At 39.4% G+C, this 21,845-nt stretch overlaps 1 pseudogene; it reads right to left on the minus strand.

Annotated features, from left to right (window-relative positions):
- LOC137758826 (heterogeneous nuclear ribonucleoprotein A0-like) overlaps positions 1 to 21,573 on the minus strand; it is a 106,482-nt pseudogene extending 84,909 nt beyond the window's left edge.
- Between the last annotated feature and the right edge of the window lie 272 nt (positions 21,574 to 21,845).

The raw sequence follows: 21,845 nt of genomic DNA on the forward strand, positions 1-21,845 counted from the left end.
CTGCCAATGCAGGGGACACGGGCCCTGGTCTGGGAAGATCCCACATGCCGCGGAGCGACTAGGCCCGTGAGCCACAACTACTGAGCCTGCGCGTCTGGAGCCTGTGCTCCGCAACAAGAGAGGCCGCGATAGTGAGAGGCCCGCGCACCGTGATGAAGAGTGGCCCCCGCTTGCCGCAACTAGAGAAAGCCCTCGCACAGAAACGAAGACCTAACACAACCATAAATAAATTAATTAATTAATTAAAAAAAGAAAAAAAGAATAATGCATATAACTTTAGTTTTCAACAGATAACTTTTTTGTACTTGACAATACAGTTTAGGGTGAGTTGATGATAGAGGAACTGGCCATAGGGTGGTAGCTCTGGCTAGTAACTAGAACTGGGTATATGTTTAGAATCAGATCAGATAAGAATTGCAACAGTGGTTTTTCAAGAGATTTGGTGGGGTTGGAAGGAAGCAAAAAAGATCACCTTTTAAGTAAGATGTACTAGAGACAGATCAGAGGAGCAGTATTCAAAAGATTATTAAACAGAGGAGACAGTCTTCGGTCAAGTTTTTAAGCAGCACCAGGGAGAGCTCCCTGCATGTGTTAGCCTCCACTGGGAGGAAACTAATGGTCTGTTCTTTTACTGCTGGCAGCTGGGAACTTTCCAGATGGACTTGATTCCCAAAGGTAGTCTATCTGGCAGCATAAGTCTCAGTCCTATTTAGTCCGATCCCAATCCTCAGTGGATGAGGCTGCATACTCATATAGCTAAAAATTATTGGGATACATAATCCAGGTCAATTGGGAGTTCAAGCTACAGGATGAATTTTGGTGGAAAGAGATTCTCCTAAAGTCTCAAGGTCTTCTTGGTTAAAGTTTTCTTTCTCCATCATATAATCATCCTTGAGAAATGGGCTGAAAAAAAGTCACCTTCCCCAAGAGTATACCTCCCCTGACCCCACGTCCCAGGGCAGCGCACAGCCCTGGTTGATACAGTGTTATAAAAGCCAAACTCTCTTTTCCCAATTCTGGGCAACTCTGAAAGGCCATTAAAGCTTCAAGGCCTTCATGGGGTCACCTGAAGTGTTGCTGGGACTATACCATAGCCCAGCTTCTTATTCATCCCAATTCTGCTTCTTTCCCTTCTCCCAGAAGTGTTGATCATGAGAACAACCACCATGGAAAAAACATTAAACAACCAGATTGATAGAACAATTCAGCCAGTTGACATCAATCCCAGTCTGTCATTAACCACCACAGTGCTGATACAATGGACACATAAATGGAGTAGCCAGAGTAGCAGGGATGGTAGCTAAGCAATGGCTAAACAACATGAATCCTCACTTGCTAAAGCTGTTACAGCAGAATCCCAACCTGCTAGAGACAGAGACCAATACTGAGCACCTAATAGGGCACAGCTCTTTGAGGAAACCAATTGCCCATTTGATGGCAAGTTTATTATATTTGATCCCTTCTACTATGGGAAGGGACAGTGACACACGTGGTTGGTAACTGACATGTATTCCAAGTGTGAGTGTGACTTTATTGTCCACAGAGTTTTAACTAGCACCACCATTCAAGGACTTACGCAATGTTTGATACACTGATACATCATCCTTTATACCTTTTCATTAGAGCTATGGGCCCACTTTACAGCAAAGGGGGTGTGATAGTGAGCACATGACCATGAAGTCCACCGGTCCTGTCACATACCATGCACACAGTAGTTGATGGCCTCATAGAGAATGTAATGGCCTACTAAAAACACAGCTGAGGTGCCAGCTGGAAGATGATACCCTGCAAGGATGATGGGTGTTATCTTCCTGGACACAGTGTACATGCTAAATCGATGACTACTGTAGAGTGCAATGATCCCAGTAGACAGAGTATATGGTATATGGGTCTGGGAACCAAAGATGGAAGCAGGAGTGGCCCTGCCTACCATCATTCTCAGTGATCCACTTGGAAACTTTATGCTTCCCAACTCTGCAACTCTGTCACCAGGGAAAACAGAAAGAGTCTCACTGAACACTAAGCTACAGCTGCAGGGGTAAGAGCTCCTTTCTCTGAAGGAGAACTTGATAGGTTGCCTAAGCACTCTGAACAACTTTTGCCAAGGTACTCAGCAAGCAAAAAGAGAAATTGCCATTCTGGCAGAAGTAATTAACCCAGACCACGAAGAGGAGGTAGGGATGCTGTTACACAATGGGGATAGGAATGAATGAATATATTTGGCATCCACGTTGTCAAATGAGATGTGCATGAGACCAGAGCAACAGCCTCAAAAGAGCATGGTAAGAGGACCTTGCACCCCTCAGATCAGGGTCTTGCCACCCCACCAGATAAGCCATCTAGACCAGCAGAGTTGCCAAGGATGAGGCAAATCTAGAATAGAAAATAGAGGAAGGAGATGCTGAGTATCAGTTGCAGCCTTTAGACACGCTGCAGCACCAGAGGCTGGAGATCAACCACTAAACCTTCTCTTATTTGTTTTGCTGAGGAAGAGGCCCATCAGAGCCCTGAAGGAGTTGCTCTCGACCTCCTCTAAAGCAAGTGGAGGCAAATAGCTCAAGGGTTGGACTGTGAGAGATGCTGTGCTGTCCTATTCAAATCCTCTTTTCAGGACTGAAGAAATGATTCTTCAGCTGCTGGGAAGTTTGTTGAAGGTTTTCAGATCTGTTCTCAGCCCCTCACAGAATTACCATAAGCTTCAGAGAGCCAGACAGCTGTCTTGCCTCTCAGAGGAGCCCCCATCCAATGACTAGTAAATATGGGGTTATAAAGGCTAGGCTCCCTCACCTTAACTTGGGACAACCTTGAAGGACCATCCCAGCTTCAACCATGAGGTTGGCTGAGACCTTTGCTGCATTTGCATCACAGCCCAAATTCTCCTTCTACTTAATCCCGTTTCCTTCTTTTTTCAAAAAACACCCTAGTCAACTTCCTGCATACTAATCTTCCATTTCAAAGTCTGCTTCCCAGGGCACTTAATCTGATATCTACAACAGTAAGTGAGTTAGGTACTTCTGAAAATTATATAAACTTTTGTTAATGGCTAAAACAGATATAACCTTCATGGTCTGTGAAAGAAATACCCATTATATTGTGTGTACTAAGTTATATCATCGATGTGTTCAATTTATGGAAAAGTATAAATTCTCTGGAGTTATTCTGATTTTTATCCAGTAGGAATGTAGATATGTACATTTCAAAACATCCTTAAACGTTAGGAAGATACCTTAACACTGAAGAGAACTAAAGTTATAAATCCTTAATGTCCATATCCCATAATCATAGCCAAAGATTACATCATATATATAAATTAATTTTCAACCACAATATCCCAGGTTTTAGTTTCAGGAGGATCATTACTCAAGTAGAGTAAACTCTACTCTATTATCCATCATGAGCAAGAAAAGGAATGTGTTGATTAATTATTTTCTTTTTAATGGAGATTGCATACATACTATGTTTGAATTACCAATTTTCAAATAATGCAACACATCAATATACATTTAAGATCCAGGTGACTAAAAATAATCTAACACTTTTTTTTACAATGCAAAAGTCATTTTAGGATCTTGTTACATCACACGTTTATCAATATAGACATTGTCATTTAGACTTGCAGGAACAACTACTAATGGAGACTTCTGCTGTTGGGTCACAGAATAATTATTATACTGTTATAACACAGTTTGAACTACATGTTCTAGTTGCAAAGACCACCGGAGACCATCATGCTATATCTTAACTGTACCCCACAGTTGAAAAGGAATAGATGAAGTGTTTGTTTAGCTTTCAAGTTAGAAACTAGTTGGTCAGTATGTACAACATAAGAATAACTGGGGGAAAAATGTGAACAGTAGTAGTAAGCTAATGCAAAAATATGATAGGCCAGGGTTGAATAACATGTGTATCTATCCCCTCAGCTCCATGGAAATCATTGGCGACGTGAAGCTCCTTCATTAGCATCTTTGCTCATGAAAGAAGACAAGGTTGCTCTGATACATTTCCTCTGAACAACTACAACTCATTTTATGAATACATCTGACATGTACTCAGTATCATTTCAGTGCTTACACTACCTTGTTGTCAAGGAAACAGCCATCAGGATCACTTAGGATGTAGTGAAAAGAAACCTGTAAAAGAAGAGAAGTATATTGTATGTTGCAGTGGAAAGAGTTTCCTTCTCTGAAGGAGAACTTGATAGGTTTCCAATGTTAATGAATAGAACCCAAACTCACTGTAAAACATGAAATCTGAGCATGACAGAAAAGATGTTATGAACAATGCTTGCTGATGGCAGAAAATTAACAAGGGTGAACTGGCCTTACATTTACAGAGAGATTTAGTATATAATATACTCATTATATCCAACATAAGGTATGCTATGTCCACATTTGAAAATTAATAAACTGGTTGAACTTAGTAAGTTAGTCATTGTTTTTAAATTAGTTACTGTAAACAAGTACATAAGCAGTTGACCAAATGAAACTAAGTTATTTCAAGTTATAAATTCACTTGCTTGGGGGATGTGTTTTTGTTAAAGTCACTACATTGAAATGATTAAGAGCTCAGCTTCTAAGTCAAATATCCTTGTAATCAAATTGCAGCTAACTTCCAAAGGGAGAAAAAAAGATGGCACCTTCAGAAGGGTTTAAATAAAAATCATTGAATGGAGGAATTATTTGCAGAGGTGGGGGAAAGTTGAAGGGAACAACAAGGGATGCTGAAGAACTCAGGGACTCGCAGAAATGGGAAGCCATTGCTACTCCCAGGAACTCAAGAAACAGTATTACCAGAATTTGGTGAAACACCAACAGGAGCTACGACTGTATGGGAAACAGACTCTCCACAGCCAGGCAGGAAGGGAGCAGGGTGGCAGTAGGGTAGGGAAGAAAAACACTACTTCCCTCTTCTTTCACTTCTAAGACTCCTGCTGAGATCTCCCTTGTGTTGAAGGCTCCCAGAAGCCAGGAGAAAAGGAAGCCTGGATGATGCAGTTTGAATAATTTTGCCTCCCAGAGCAGGGGAGAGGAGAACAGAAAATTGACCTAGGGAAGCAAATGGAAAATGATAGCCAACATATCCGCTTGTTGGTTATATTACCTGAGACATATTACTTCTGTCTCTGTTTCATCATCTCTCAAATCCAGCTAATAATAGTATCTTCTTCATAGGGATATTGTGGAAACAATATATGAAAATAGCTAGAAAATCATAACTACTCAATACAACTTAGCTATTATTTTTTTCCAAGTCAGTTTTTTTTTTTAATAAAAATTGTCAAAGTAATTCAGGCTATGAGATGTGGAGAGGATAACTTGGGAAGCTGAAAATTTGGAAGAGGTTCAAAACATAAAGGCCTAAACATATACAGCAGTGTTAACACTAAATGGAACATTACTTTAACATTTTTTTTTTTGCATTCCTCCAAAAAACACTTTTCAAATTATGCAAAGCAATTCTTTCTTAGTTGTACCATGTGTAAACAAAGTCTCTAGTTTTAATCTCCCAAGAGCAGAGGCATCAAATTCTTTCACATTCATAGCTAGTTGGGGGTCTGTGATCTGAACACAGAAAAATGGCTCCCCAAAGATGCCCAGGTCCTAATTCTTAGAACCTGTGAATATGTTACCTTATACTGCACAGGAACTTTACAGCTAGGATTAAGTTAAGGATCTTAAAATGAAGAGATTATCCCGGATTACCCAAGTGGGCCCAAAGTAACCACAGGGTTCCTGAGGAGAGGAAGGCAAGAGGGTCAGAGTAACAGAAAGCAACGTAATGACAGAAGCAGAGGTTTGAGTGACTTGAGGAAGGGGTGACGAATCAAAGAATGCATGTAGTCTCTAGAAGCTGGAAAAGGCAAAGAAACGGATTCTCCTCTAGAGCCTCCAGAGGAATGCAGCCCTGTAGACACCTTGTGTTTAGAACTTTAGCTGTAGAACTATAAGGTAATACACCTGTGTAATTTTAAGGCACTAAGTTTGTGGTCATTTGCTACAGCAGAAATAAGAAACTAAACAGGGTCTCTGCTAATTGTTGCTTTCTGACATCCCAGATCCATTTTCCACCCTTTCCTGTTTGGGTCTGTGCCATAGGAGGCTAATCTTTGGCTTCTAGCTGAGATCAGTGAATGGAGGCACGGGCAGGAATGGGGAAGGCGAAGAGAGACGCTGGAGTATTTATCCCTGCCCCCCCCAAAGATCACTGCATTTTTGGCCTTTGATGGTGTCTCCCTACAACCCCCATTCATAATAGGTATCCTGACTTCCACAGCTTCAGGATCCTAGGCCTAGGGCAGGTCACACCCCACGGTGGCTAGTCCCAAATGCTTCACTACCCCTGTTGGTTCCCTTAACCCTGCCCATACTTCCCTAAATCCTTAATAATTCTCCGGTTAAGCCCTTTGAGTGTGCCATTTCTTTGCTGCTGGTAAACTGTCTGATTCAATACAGAATATCTTTTTCATACTATTCATTTAAGACTCAATTAGTTGAGTCTTACATTTTCCTTGAGGTGCTCTGGAAGAATACCAAGCATAAGAAAGTTCAAGACAGTGTAATCGTCTACCAGTAATTAAAATTATAATTTGTTCATCTTTTGAATTGAGTTATAACATGTCTGTCCCCACTTTAGAAAAACTGAATCCTCCTTCACTTAAAAAGCCCACAAAAAGTGTTACCAAACATACCTTTAGAGAGTAAATACTTTCAAGTGTTTTAGGCACTTTAAACTATTTAACAAAGGCACAAAGAAGAGTGGAGAGAAATGCTTTTCATGAAGTAATACAGTTCATTGCAATACTGAAGGTCAATCAGATAGACATAACAGATCATTACAGGAATAAATAAATGGTAACTAGAATTTAAGGATTTAATTTTTAAAATGTATGTGCCCATCAAGAGCACATTTATTTTGTTTATAATCTATCAAAACTATTATTTAACATGGCTGCTTTTAGAAACTACATAAATGAAATGTCAAATATCTGGATTGATCAAAAACATTTAGTCAATCTTCAGGAGATTTGCTATAATATGGAAAATAAGTATCCAAAATGACTGATATCTGAAATGCATTTGTCACTTTATGTCTAGATTATTAAATGTGTGTATATATATATATATATATATATATATACTTAATAATGTATATATATACTTAATAATATATGCATAATTAATATATATGTGTATATATATACACTTAATAATTATATATACTCTTAATTAATACACTTAATTACACCTAAGTGAGAGTTGGTCAAAGTTGCCAGAAGAAGAAACTTTCTTCTCTACATGCTTAAATCACAAACATTCACACTTTATTGAATTAGACAAATTAGGTAAAGAAATAAGATAGCATAATTTAAAGAACCCTCCACCAGTCCCCTCAAATTGGTCAAATAACTGTATTTCAAAGAAATCATGAAATCCTCTCTCCTTTTGGAAAATATCAAGCCCTACAAGATTAATTTATGCTGTACAGGCAGATGATGAAAGATTCTGGGAAATAAAGCCAAAGTGGGCTTGAGATTTCTCACATCAATTAAAATTGTTTTCAGTTACCATTTTGCTACAGAGTCTACCCCAACTCAACTCTTTCCACATTGTTCACAGATGAATGTCACAAAGGAGAACAGAGAACTGAGGATGACTGCAGACACATTACTGCTCTTGGAAATGCCACAGAGTCTTACATATAGAGACACGATAGTGTCAGTTTTACAGTCTCACTGAAACAAAGATACAAGAACAGGCTTCACTCTCTAGATATTGCATACTATAAAAAAAAAAAAAGCCTCAAATCAAAGGGTTGTGAAAATACAAAATTAACTAAATACACACACTAAGATTATAATTTTAGCACTTGCATTTAACTATAAAATAGGCTCCTGTTGGGCTTCCCTGGTGGCGCAGTGGTTGAGAATCTGCCTACCAATGCAGGGGACACGGGTTCGAGCCCTGATCTGGGAAGATCCCACATGCCGCAGAGCAGCTGGGCCCGTGAGCCACAATTACTGAGCCTGAGCATCTGGAGCCTGTGCTCCGCAACAGGAGAGGCCGCGACAGTGAGAGGCCCTGCGCACTGCGATGAAGAGTGGCCCCGGCTTGCCGCAACTAGAGAAAGCCCTCGCACAGAAACAAAGACCCAACACAGCCATAAATAAATAAAAATTAAAAAAAAAAAATAGGCTCCTGTCTCTACAGGCTTATTCAGAGCAGAAAAGATTCATACATACATTGTCTGCACTAATTACTTGTTTGAACTACCCTAAGCTGCCTTCATTAGAGTCACTGGTACACGTTAGTAAAACATAACGTGCTTGAAGTGTACAAGTATGGATGAATGCTTGCCCTTCCAAGTTCAATTTAACATTTTTACATAATATTGTAATAAATAATTTGTACTTTACAAGAGAACTAAAGACAGGACTTTAATTAATATATATGATAATTTGTCTTTGGTATGAGGTATCAGTGCCTCTTTAACTTGATGTGTACTATATTGTAATATACATGGAATCTACATTATAGTAGTGTAATATATTACACATTACATCATGGATAGTACTTATAAAATCTATGCACAACATTCATAAATATGTGCTTATATTAGTATTTTTGCATGTTGTATATATATATAATATTCCTCTGGCATCTCTAAGAAAACAACAAAGCTATATATTTCTACATGGCTAGAAAAATTATAATCATCAGCAATCTATCAACTAGCAATTATGTCTTTAGTGTATTTCCCATTCTAAAGTCTTTTGCCACTTGAACAGGAACATACATCTACAATGTCCTTCCTAATGCTACTACTATATACCATCAATGATAATAACTATAGTACTAATAATGATAGTTATACTGCCTTAACTACAATGCCTATAGAACCAAACTGCTTTCTATTTACAAATTATTTTCACATCCATTACCTTATTTTGTTTACATCAACCTTGTGATATTCAAATATAATCTTTAATGATAGAGGTATGCATTGCAGGGGGTAGGAAAGAAAAATTAGATCATATCTCATTTATCTTTTGCAAGTAAGGGTTACACTTTACGTTCCCTGTGAATAGACTTTCATGCATGAGTGCCTTTATGAAATCTTAAGCAGATACCTTCAAAATGGGTTTTCTGGGTTGGTGCTTGAAAACCAACCAAACATCAGCTGATATGGGGCTGCCTCAACCCATCAGGCGCATCAGTTGAGAGCAATGAGGGTATCTGACCGGCTACATGAAAACAGGGAACAAATCTAGAATGCACAAGCCAGGGCTGAGAGAACAGGACCTACTGCATGATAGTCCAGATCACAATGTTGGGCACTAGAGCTCAGTCAGGATCAGTGTGGGTATCCAAACAACACCCACAGAGTTCAGAGTTTGGCAGGATGGCTCCTTAGGCATGCAGACCACAGTACTATAAGAAGTGGAAGGTCAGGGAGCCTGATTCCTCCAGCTCCATTTTTCTTTCTCAGGATTGCTTTGGGTATTTGGGGTCTTTCACCTTTCCATACTTACAATAGTGAAGACATGGAAGCAACCTAAATGTCCATCAACAGAGGAATGGATAAAAAAGATGTGGTACATATATAGAATGGAGTATTAGCTGTAAAAAAAAGAATGAAGTAATGCCATTTGCAGCAACATGGATGGAGCTAGAGTTTATCATACTAAGTGAAGTAAGTCAGATAAATACAAATATCATATGATATTGCTTATATGTGGAATCTAAAAAAATGATACAAATGATATTTACAAAACAGAAACAGACTCACAGACTTCAAAAACAAACTTCTGGTTACCAAAGGGCAACCATGGGGTGGGGGAGGCATAAATTAGGAGTTTGGGATTAACATATACACACTACTATATATAAAATAGATAATCAATGGGGACCTACTGGATAACACAGGGAACTCTACTTAAAATTCTGTAATGACCTATATGAGAAGGGAATATGAGGAAGAATGGATATATATATATGTATTGTGTGGGCCAAAAAGTGCCTTTGGTTTTTTAGTAAAAATAAAAGACACATTTTTCATTTTCACCAAGAACTTTATTTAACAACGTATTCACCCTTTTGTTCCACTACTTCTGCCATTTTTCAGGCAACTTCATAATTCCATCTTCCCAAAACTTATCTTTTTGAGCAAAGAACTGTTCCAGGTGCCTTTTACTGTCTTCCAGGGGATTGAAAATTTTTCCATTAAGAGAATTTTGTAAAGACCTAAATAAATGGAAATCCGAAGGTGCAATATCTGGTGAATACAGCGAATGAATCAGAACTTCCCAGCCAAGCTGTAACAGTTTTTGCCTAGTCATCAAAGAAACATGCGGTCTTGCGTTATCCTGATGGAAGATTATGCGTATTCTGTTGACTAATTCCGGGCGCTTTTCGTCGAGTGCCACTTTCAATTGGTCTAATTGGGAGCAGTACTTGTTGGAATTAATCGTTTGGTTCAACGGAAGGAGCTCATAACACGGGACTCCCTTCCAAGCCCACCATATACACAACATCACCTTCTTTGGATGAAGACTGGCCTTTGGTGTGGTTGGTGGTGGTTCATTTCACTTGCCCCACAATCTCCTCCATTCCACATTATTACAGTATCCACTTTTCATCGCCCATCACAATTTGTTTTAAAAACGGAACGTTTTCATTACATTTCAGTAGAGAATCGCATGTGGAAATATGGTCGAGAAGGTTTTTTTTCACTTTACTTACGTGGAACCCAAACATCAAAGCGATTCACATAACCAAGCTGGTGCAAATGATTTTCAATGCTTGATTTGGATATTTTGAGTATGTCGGCTATCTCTCGCATGGTTTAGTGTTGATTGCTCTCAATTATTGTTTCGATTTGACTGCTATCAACTTCAACTGGTCTACCCGATTGTGCAGCATCGTCCAATGAGAAATCTCCAACATGAAACTTCTTAAACAACTTTTGACACGTTTGACCAGTCACAGCACCTTCTCCATACACTGCACAAATCTTTTTGTGCGTTTCAGTTGCGTTTTTACCTGTCTTGAAATAATAAAGCATAATATGCCGAAAACATTGCTTTTTTCCTTCCATCTTCAATATTAAAATGGCTACACGAAAATTCACCAATTTTGATGTCTTTTTTAAAATTCACATTGATATGACAGCTGTCACATACAATCTAACAAAATTGTTTCGAATGAAGTTAAAGACAACCAAGTGATACTAGAGCCACCTTATGGAAAAAAACAAACAAAACTTTTGGCCCACCCAATATGACTGAATCACTTTGCTGTATGCCTGAAATTAACACAACATTGTAAATCAACTATACTCCAATATAAAATAAAAATTAAATTAAAAAAAAAAAGAAGTGGAAGGTGTGCTAAAAATCAACTTGCTTCATCATTCTGCCTTCTCAAGAGACCACAGAGCCTACTCCCTTTTCCTTTGATTCACCGGGTAACCTGGATATGAAGTGGCATATGAAGTAGATAGAACACCTGGCGGGAACAAGGACCAGGAAACTGAATAATGAACTGGGTGTCTTTTGGCTGCTAAACTGATCTATGGTAATTGCTTACTCACCTCTAGCAGAGACTTGATGTAAACACATGTTCTACGGCACCTTTCCAGGAGTTTTGGAAAGGAAAGAAGGTACAGTATTGTGCTTATATTACACCTTTTTCAACAACTTTAAATAGATTTGTGGAAGATTTCATCCTTTGAATACTGAAATTCAATCTAAACACTCAGAGATAACTTTCATTTTCTAACTTTTTCCCCCAAGAAATTACAAGTCATCCTAAGTAATTTAGACAAGCAACCCACAGTCCCTTTCAGATAACTCTGTAACTACTTTGTAGACAAGGCTTACAACACTTACTTGAAAGACCAGGAATGTGAAAAATACACATGACTCCAGTTGGAACTTCAGAATGAACTTCAAAGGGCTCTCTTTCTCTAACAGAAAAATGAGAAACCAGGCTGGTTGGCTCTGGTAGAATCTCACTTACTCCAACTTTAGAGAGAAAAATCATTAGAGCCCAGATCTATTTTGCACCAAGGATATTTCGATTACTAGACAAGAATGCTATAAACGCTAGAGAGAATTGAACTGTTCTTCATTTGGTTTCAGTTGGAAGTATTTATCTGCCCACCCAAAAAGTTTCCCAAAATATAGCTTATTGAGATTATTAAAAAAGATAAATATTTAGAAGGACACAACATACTCAGCATATTTTTAGAAAATGTTGTTGATATTAGCAGCAGCAGTTGGTTGTTTATACAACTGTGAAACAAAGACCAATCAAGATAAATCCTACAAGTTCTAACTAGTATACTGATTCAGGATGTGATAGCTAGTAATACTTTCTCTTAACAAAGTATATATAAATTATATATTATAAACATGTCTATAGATACCTTTAGAGTAATGCTTTCTCTTAAAAAGTATATATATGAGACATATATAAAACATGTATTTCATATATGTTTGTAGGTGTGGTGTGTGTGTATCCCACCAACATAGGATATTTTCAGACAATATTGAAATGTCTCAAAGTCTAGAATTATCAACTACATTATGATCCTACATATATAATTATGCATGTGATGGATAGTTTATAAGTGTTCTATCTCCAAATCAATGCAATATATTACCTCATTTGTATCTTTCTTTTTCTCTCAGTAGATAGATTCTCTGGGAGAATGAGAAAAGCAGCTCCTGACATCTGTGAACTTAGTCTGACACAGCTGGGGCTCAGTATTGCTAGGAGCTGGCCTGGCCCTCACACCTAAGGCTCAGTGTTCTCCCGTTTGACCCACCAAAACAGTCTCACAGATATCAACATGAAGCGAGGTTTCTCTGTGACTCTAAAGACCAAGACCACTTCATAATTTTGTCTACTCACAAGACAAAAGCCAAGTCACTGTACAAACCACAGAAATGTCAAATATCTCCTGGCTCATTTAAGTGAGCGCTGCTTCTTTAGCAATGACAGCTTTATTTTCCTTCTGGTCTTCCCTCCTTCTAGAAAAGATTGTTAAGATACCCAATCACCAAATTATCCCCACTCTCTGATAGCATCCAATCCAGAGTGTGCAAACCCCCATTGCTTTGAACCCTCCCCCCAAATCACCCAACTAAAGTACAAATCCTCAATTCTTTCTAATACCCTTTTATCAAGACACTCCCAAGTTCTCCATGGTGTGCAGTCTCTCTTGCAGCAATGAACAATAAACCCGACTTGTTCTAGTACAAGTGAATTCCTGGTGGTCTTTGGATGGAAGGCATTAACAGACATAAAAATCCTACAACAATATTATGCATCACATGATTAATTTTTTAATAAATATAGATGTGTTATATATGTATAAAATATAATTAAACGTTTTATTATATATGTAATACATGCATATGGGAGTGTGTGTCTGTAAATGCACAGAAAAATGACTGTGACTAACAGCCTCTACTCTTAGGGAATGAAGAGGTATTGGGGTGTTTGAAAGAGGGTTTTCGCTTTTGACTTTTTTTTTAAATTTACAAACATATGTTTTTGTATTAATTTTGAAATTACTTTTTTTTACTCAGTTATTTCTTTATATATTTTCCCTTACATTTCCAGAGATTGTAACAGTTAGGAATTGTACTTGGTTGTAAGTATCAGAGATGTGTCTGTCTATGGTGAAAGAAATGAGGGGTTTATCCTCTGAATGTAAGGGAAGCCCATGGGCAGAATTCTAAGACAGCCTCCAAGATTCTCAGCCTCCTGCTATACGTGCCTTTTGACTGTGGACAGGACCTGTGAATATTATGGGATGTCACTCCAGTGATTAGGTTACAGTATGTGGCAAAGGCAAAAGGACTTTGCAGATGTAATTAAGGTCCCAAATCAGTTGATTTTTGAGTTAATCTCAAGGGAGAGTTCATCTCCCCTCATCAGGTGAAAGCCCTTAAAAGAAGGACTCTTCTTCTAAAAGAAGCCCTTCCTGAAGAGAGAGATTCTTCTGCTGGCCTCGAGGAAGCTAACAGACATGTTGTGAACTATGGAGATGGCTACATGGCGAAGTCCTGAACTAGATGTTGAGAGTAGTCCCTGGCCGACAGCTAGCATGAAAATGGAAACCTCAGTCCTACAACTGCGAGGATATGAATTCTGCCAACAACCTGAGTGAGCTTGGAAGCAGATTCTTCCCTCAGTCAAGACTCCTGATGAGAATGCAGCCTGGCTGAAACCTTGACTGCAACCTTGCGAGACCTTGAGCAAAGGACCCTAAGTGGGTCCTTTGCTCAAGGACCTAGGCCATGCCCAGACTCACGACCCAAGGAAATTGTGAGATAATAAACAGGTGTTGTTTTAAGCTGATAAATTTGTGGTCATTTTTTATGCAGCAATAGATAACTAGCACAACATTTCAGAGATGGTATCATGGCTCTAGAAAATAATCAGAGATCCAGGAAACTCTTCCACCTGCTCACTGTGCCAGGCTTCTTCCTCATGGTCATCCCAAAGATACAATATGGCTGCTGGAGCTCCAGCCACAATGCCCAAGTTCCAGTCAAAGAGAAGAGGGGAAATAAGAGCAAGAGAGATGCATGCTAGTTGTCTGCTACCCTTTAAATAGTTTTCCCACAAGACCCACACATATACCTCCACTTACACCTTGCTGGCCACTCCTATCTACAAGAGAGGTTAGGAAATAGAGTGATTTAGCTGGGAATATATCCAACAGGCAAACAAACAAACACCAAACAGGATTCTATTAGCAAGGAAGAAGCGGGGTGGAAGAGGAATGGATATTGTGAGCAAACAGCAGTCTCTTCCACAGAGAGAAAAGGAAAAAAAAATTGTTCTGGCAACAGCCTTTCAAATATTCTTTTTTTCTGCCACAAAAGTTTTCTGGGAGGGTGAGCAAAATAGATGAAGGGTGTCACAAGGTGCAAACTTCCAGTCTTAAAATAAATGTCTTGGGGATATAAAGTACAGCATGGTGACTACAGTCAATAATACTGTATTGCATATTTTGTAACTTTGAATGGTGATGGGAGAAACTAGTATGAAGAAAGGTTTCTAGGCAATACTAGTGTTCTTGATCTTGTTCCATCTCCTCTGCCCTCAAATGCCTCATACCCTTCTCTGACTTTAAGGGAGGTATGTGTTCACCCATGTGGTACAAGTCCTGCCCTGTGGAGAGACCCACAAATATAAGCTACAGGCAAAGAAACTAGCTGATCCCTTCCCTCGTGAGTGATGTTTAAACCCCAAATCCAAAACACGGAGACACAAATCTTACATTTAAGCACTGCCACATTAAATCATTTCTCTTTCCCCTTCTTTCCACCCCACAGAAGGGCCTGTGTGTGTCTGAGTGATTAAAGATAGAACCAATGTGATTACTTGAAGATCAGAAATAGAGGTCAGCTCACAGCAACTTAAGTTGACAAGGAAGAAGTGAGCTGGGGATGTGCTAGAGACCCATCCACAGGGACAAAAAGAGGGACGTGGCAGCCTGTCTAGAAAGCCATGGGCTGCAGCCAGGAGTTGAAGGCAGTGCCTGAAGGGTGTGAAGAGCTCAGACATAAATCAGGCTGACTTTAGGACCTGCTGGGTGACAGAACCAAGTGTCCAAGAATACTGTTCAGGGGAGCCACACACTGACATCTGGAGGAGTTCAGCTGAAGGCAGCAACACTCATCTGGCTGGGAGACCATTAGATAATTCACCAAAGATCTGTAGATAGCCAATGGTTTATAATAATGGACTGGATGTGGACTCTCTGTTAAGACTTTCTGATAGTGATGGAAAAACGTATGCCTAAACAAAGTAGAAAGTGATGTATCATAAAAAATTATCAACAAAGTGCTAAAAATGATAGAATTAATTTGACTTTGGGGAAAGCAGGATATTTGAGAAACCTTCTTGAAAGCATATCTTGGGATCCTCCCTAATAGTGATAGTACAAGAGGAAGGGAAAGTGCTTAAAATTATAGAATTAGGCAATAGAAAATTCAGATTGGTGTACCTGATCAACTGCTGACAAAGCTCCAATCAGGGCAATGGCTGAGGTTAAGTTCCTTCTCTCCTCAAGCACCTTATTTCATCATGTACAATGCTGTGCATTTGTCCTTTCCCTTATCACCTCACTGTAAAAAGGATATAGGAATGATAATAATAAAGAATGGGGCAACACAGTACTTCAAGCTTCTTTCTTGAGGTTGATTTTTTAAGAGCTTTATTGAAGTATAATTGATGAACAATAAACTGCACATATTTAAAGTATATAATTTGGTAAGCTTTGATATACACCAGTGAAACTATCACCACATTCAAGATAATGAAACTCCAAAAGTTTCCTTAAAGGTCCTTTGTAATCCCTCCCTGCCTCCACTCCATTACCTGTCCCATCCCCAAGCCCCTACTTCTCCAATTTCTGTCACTATACATTAGTTTGTATTTCTTAGAATTTTATATAAATGGATTCATACAGTGTGTCCATTTGTTGGTTTTACTTCTTTCACTCAGCATATGTATTTTGACTTTCATCCATGTAATAGCATGTATCAATAGTTCATTCCTTTTCATTGCTGAGTTGTATTCCATTGTATATCACTCATTTTTAGATCCACCATCTTTGTTTCCTTTTTGACATCTTCCTTCCTCTTTTCTTATTGTCAACCTGCTTATTATAGAAACTTTCATAATAACACAAAAGGGTAAAGGAACAGGGAAAAAAAAATCACCTACAGAAAGCTTTGATATTTGAAATAAAAACCAACAGACAAAACTAAACAAACACCTCTGAAGACTAAAAAGCCTTTTATGAATGTCAAAGAAGTAAATCCTTACAAGAGTTATTCGGTGTCCCTTGATAGATACTGGGGGAGGGTTGTGGTGCTATTTCAGTCTTGGTAGCCTTGCCTAGAGCTAACGTTTAGAGCTACCTGTTCAGTCCTTCAAAGGCCGTTACGTAAATGTTTTACTTACACAAATGATGTCTTAATGAGGAGAGGTTATGAAATGAGGCAACATGCTAAATCTAGTAAGATAAGGGATATACATGAAAAGTCCTGAAGATCCACAGGCTAATAGCAACCAATAATCTTTATAAATCCGTGTTACTCCCCAAAGTGAGTGGCATGAGCGCTGAGAGGGAATGCAATTTTGATTACCATGTGTTATCAGAAGTATTTCTACTGTTAAACTACAAATAATTTTTCTTTTTTTTTTTAACATTAAAAATCTTTGTGTCTTCCATCTGCCATGGGATAAGCTCAGCAGCTGCTTCTTTTAGCCTAGCAAAGATCAACCTGACCTTGACCAATCAGCTTGTACTTTGAAGAGTGTACTTTGTGAAACATGTGAGTAGAGAAGTATTCATGCTTGGCAGAATTTGCTGTCTCTTCTGCTCAGTATTTTACCATGATTAATCCCCATCCATCTCTCTTCACTGCTGCTGCCACTGCCGAAGATGACGCTGTCAGTCTCATATTTCTTCTCTATAGCAGACGCCTTTCAAATGTTGTTGGATTCTGGCTGGGTATGACATTTTATGGGGCACTGCTGCCTCCAATCAGGCTTTTATGGGCTCGTTGGTTTGTGCACATGTGCAGACATTCTGACCCCATGACCTCCGGAATAGATTCTGAGAACAACTGTATCTGACCATTCCAACATTTTGGACATCCCAACTCCTCCCAAGGGCATGGGTGCGAAGAGTGCTCCCTTGTGGTTTTGGCTTACATTCTTCTCACATCAGAAGAACTAGTCTAGGAGAATGTGAAGCCAGGTCAGAAATGCTAACAGAGCAACGATTTTGCTGGCAGCCCTTTAAGTTCCCTGGCATGAATTTGAACATAGGTAGTTTTTTCACAACATCTTTTTGTTTTTATTATGGTTTAAGTGAGCAGTTCCAAATATGTGAATCACACTTTCTGGTATAATCCAATCTGTAGAAAGGGCAATGACTGACAAAAACTCTGGAAAACTTTGAAGCCATTTTATAAAATTCCTTCTCAGATCTAGTCCTTTCTCCTTTCTGAGTCCTGAATCTTGTTGTTAAATGAAAATAGTTACATTAAAAAATGTAGGAATCCATTCTGTGGTATTTCTAGTAATTTTAGTTTGTATTTTCTGTGCTGATTCAGTTTAACAATAGTGAGTTTACTTTTGGTAAGCATTCTAGCATAAGACATTTAAAGATGCAGTACAACTTTTTAAAATTATTGCCAAATAGTCTACAAAAAATCTCCCCCCTTAAATCAGAGTTTTAAAGTATAAATGCCAGATTAAAATAATTATAAAGTCTATTTTTTCCCAAATTCCATCTACTGCTAGTAAAGATCTGGGTGCCAGATGAACTGGGTCATCAAGGCCTGTTCCTTTCTTTTGTTCCTCTTGACATTTACTCCACTTTTTCCTTTTCCTCAATAAGCTTTCTCTTACCCTTCTCAAAATTGAATACTTTTCTCTTCTTAGTCTAACATCTATTTTCATCCTCTCTTTTGATGGCTGATAAAGTCATGTACACTCAATTCTTTCTCCACCACCATATTCAAAGGAGTGATGTTCTACCCACTTACCTTTTCTTCCACTTTGAGAGCTGTACTCATGTTTCCTCCTCACTACTGGCATAATTCAAAAGAATATACTTGCCCTGGCACAGCATATCCAAAATCATGTCAGCAGATCTGCAATGACTTGGGTACAGGATTATGGAGAGGCACATCATGTGATGTTCGGGACAGCTAAATCAACATCTCAGGATTGGAAGAAACACACCATCAAGACCTAAAAAGATAAGACTTCTATTTTGTCAAAAACCATAGGAGATTCCAAAGCCAATGAAACTTATCCTGTGCTTCTCATCACTATCCCCAATGGTTTGTGCAGCTCATAAAAAGGAGAGTGAATAATAAATTCTAACACTGAGCCAAGAAGACAAAATAGCACATTGTACCACATTCTGAAGTAAGACATAATTTGAGTCCTGATACTCAAGTGAAAGTCAGCAGGATGCTAGTTATAGGTAATAATATAATATCTGATCTAGCATTACAGTTGATGCAGTGATCTTCCTAGGCTATTACACATATCTAGGGAGTGTGGGGAGGATTCTTAAAAATGACAAAGCATTAATTTAACTACATTCAAGTGAGAGCACACATGATATAACAGTTCAATGTTTTTATAACTAGACTGAACACTCTGATAGCAGAGTGCACAGTTACATATTTGTTACTCATATGAATCTTATTACTATATTTTGATAATAGACCCTAAGTAGACATTACAGAAAGTAATACTTGCTCTTTCACTATATGAATGTCTTGTAAATTATGAGATGGTGAAACTATCTAGTTATATTAATATATTAATATTTACATTTAAATAAAGAAGAGCACAATACTGTCAAATCACAGAAGTTAATCGTAGTCATTCCTTAAGCATTATCTAGGACTTATTCATATTTTAATTCTTGTTGATATGATATGATTGGAAATTTCAGAATAGTAAGTGGTAAAATACATACTTTAAATGCACAACTGAAATAAAATGAGACTGTGCAAAACAGAAGGGTATTTCTTTATAGAATTAACCTGTAGCAAACTAGTTATGGACCACGATGTTTGATGGGATTTTGGTCTATGAAGTTTCAGATTTTGTTCTTATTACAAAGCACCCTGAATATTATTTTGAAGCCTGCTAATTATTTTCTTGGAAGGAGGGTGTTATGTGTACTCTGAAACAGCATTTCAAACATTTCTTTCTGGAATTATATTAAAATATTAAATAATGTTATCATTAGCACATAATTATACATAATTATACATAAAACATATGCTATACACTTTTAATGTTTTTCATATGTCTGTGAGGTATATACAATCCACACACAAGGTCAGTTAAAATAGACCTGTCCTACCATTGTTACCTTTTTGCCTTAATTTCTTTTCATTTTTGGATTGAATTTTGTACAATGGAGGCATTCCGGATACAAGTCAACAACAGGGAACTGAGAAAACGCAACAAGGTAATTGTTACCTCTTGCCTGATGAACTCTTAAATCAACAAAGGAGTCCGCTTCTCCGGCTAATCAACGCATGTGGGTCCCCCGCCTGACAGAAGAGCACAGAAGTGAATCTACGCTGTGGGGTTTCTCTCGTTTTCCAATTCAAACATTTGCCACACAAAGTGAATAAAATAAACCTGGAAAAAAATGCCAATGAATACTTGGGGCTATCTATATTTTGGTGGTGATATTAAGAATTAAACTACCCACTCCAATGTTCTGTATCAATAACTATACCATCCTTTCCGGACGCTGCCACCAAGGCAAATGCAGAGGGAATGTCGTCCTTACATTTTCTGGAATGTAGGCGCTCAGATCAAGTTGAGCCTCTGGCAGCTGGCATAAAGAGATGATCTGACAAAGGGTTTGAAGCAATTAAAATGCTACCTTGATTCTTTCATTTCCACAGGTGTATTCATCTGGGGGGAAGCCCGGGGGATTGGGGTATGGACAGAGAAGGGGGCAACCTAACACTTAAAGTTTTACCTTCCGAAAGGGTTAGTCTCTGAGCCTGCAGTCGGGGGTTGTGCTTTCTTCTCCACTCTTGGGGTCTAGCAGGTTGGAGGGTCTCCCAGCAGGCAGCCCCCAGGTGGCAGGCAGAGACCCCTGCTCTTTTATAGTGTTCGGCACCGCGGGCAGGCGACCTGATTCACTTTTACTTTGGAGTCCCCACCCGGGCCCACCAGTGCACGACAGAGACAGGCCATCCGGGGCTCTGGTCCCAAAGGTGCGTGACAAGCAGATTCACACTAAGGAACTGAGTGGCCTCTCTCGGGGGGCCGCGCTCGCCAACCGGGACGGAAAGAGGTCTGCGGGACGTTGGTTTTTTCCCAAGTCTAGCAGGAATTAGGGCCGGGGGTGTAGATCCAGTTCGATGTTTCCACTTCTTTCAATGGGAAGATGAAATTGAAAAATGCCCTTAAGCGCAGAACACGGGGCGCGGGGACGGGGCGGGGGGGATTCCAGCACAGGGGTTGGCAAGTTGGAAATCCGGAAGGGAGGAGGCCGAGAGACGGAGATGGGGGGGGGGGTGTCTCTTTGTTTCGCGCTCCTCTTATCCTTGGACTCGGGACAGGCTAAATTTCTAGCGACCTTTGGTGCTTGAACGCGGGCGAGTGGGGTTCTAGGAAACACCAGAAACGTGATCACAAAGCTCTAAGCCCTACAGAGAACAGTCAGACAGGGTTTCCTGGGCCCTCGATGAGAGGCTACCTGGGGTAGAGCGGTCGACCTCGCGCCGCGCGGCTGCACCAGGGGGAAGGGATGGCGTTCTTGACCCCTTCCGGGAGGCAAGTGATTAACTCGGTTGAGTTGATCAAATGACGTTCTTTCTGAAAGGGGTCGTCTCCTGGGCCCCTTTCTCAGCTGGTATTTAGCAGGTAGAGGGGCAAAGCAAATTCTCCCCTCAGCCTGAAGTCTCAAAGAATTAATGATTTTTCTTAACACCCTGGATCTGGAGGCGTAGAGAATTCTATAAATGTACACGCCCCCGGAGCTCATCCTCCCATTCACCTTGGCGGAGTCGAATCAGACTGCGACCTTTAAGATTGTCCCTAAAATCATACCTTCCGAACTGACCAGCCATTTACTGGGGTTTGGAGATTTTCCTCCAGCCCCGAAACCACCTTCTCTTCTACGCTCACAATCTGCCGGTAGATGCCACCAATGATTGCCTCCACCCCCCCTCCTTAAAATCAGCCTCCACCCACGCTCCTCTCAGATACAGTAAACGGCCCCGGCACACTTTAGCCACCAGTTTTATTCGTAGAAAG

This window comes from Eschrichtius robustus, chromosome 2 (assembly GCF_028021215.1).
Source record: "Eschrichtius robustus isolate mEscRob2 chromosome 2, mEscRob2.pri, whole genome shotgun sequence".
Classification (NCBI taxonomy): domain Eukaryota; kingdom Metazoa; phylum Chordata; class Mammalia; order Artiodactyla; family Eschrichtiidae; genus Eschrichtius; species Eschrichtius robustus.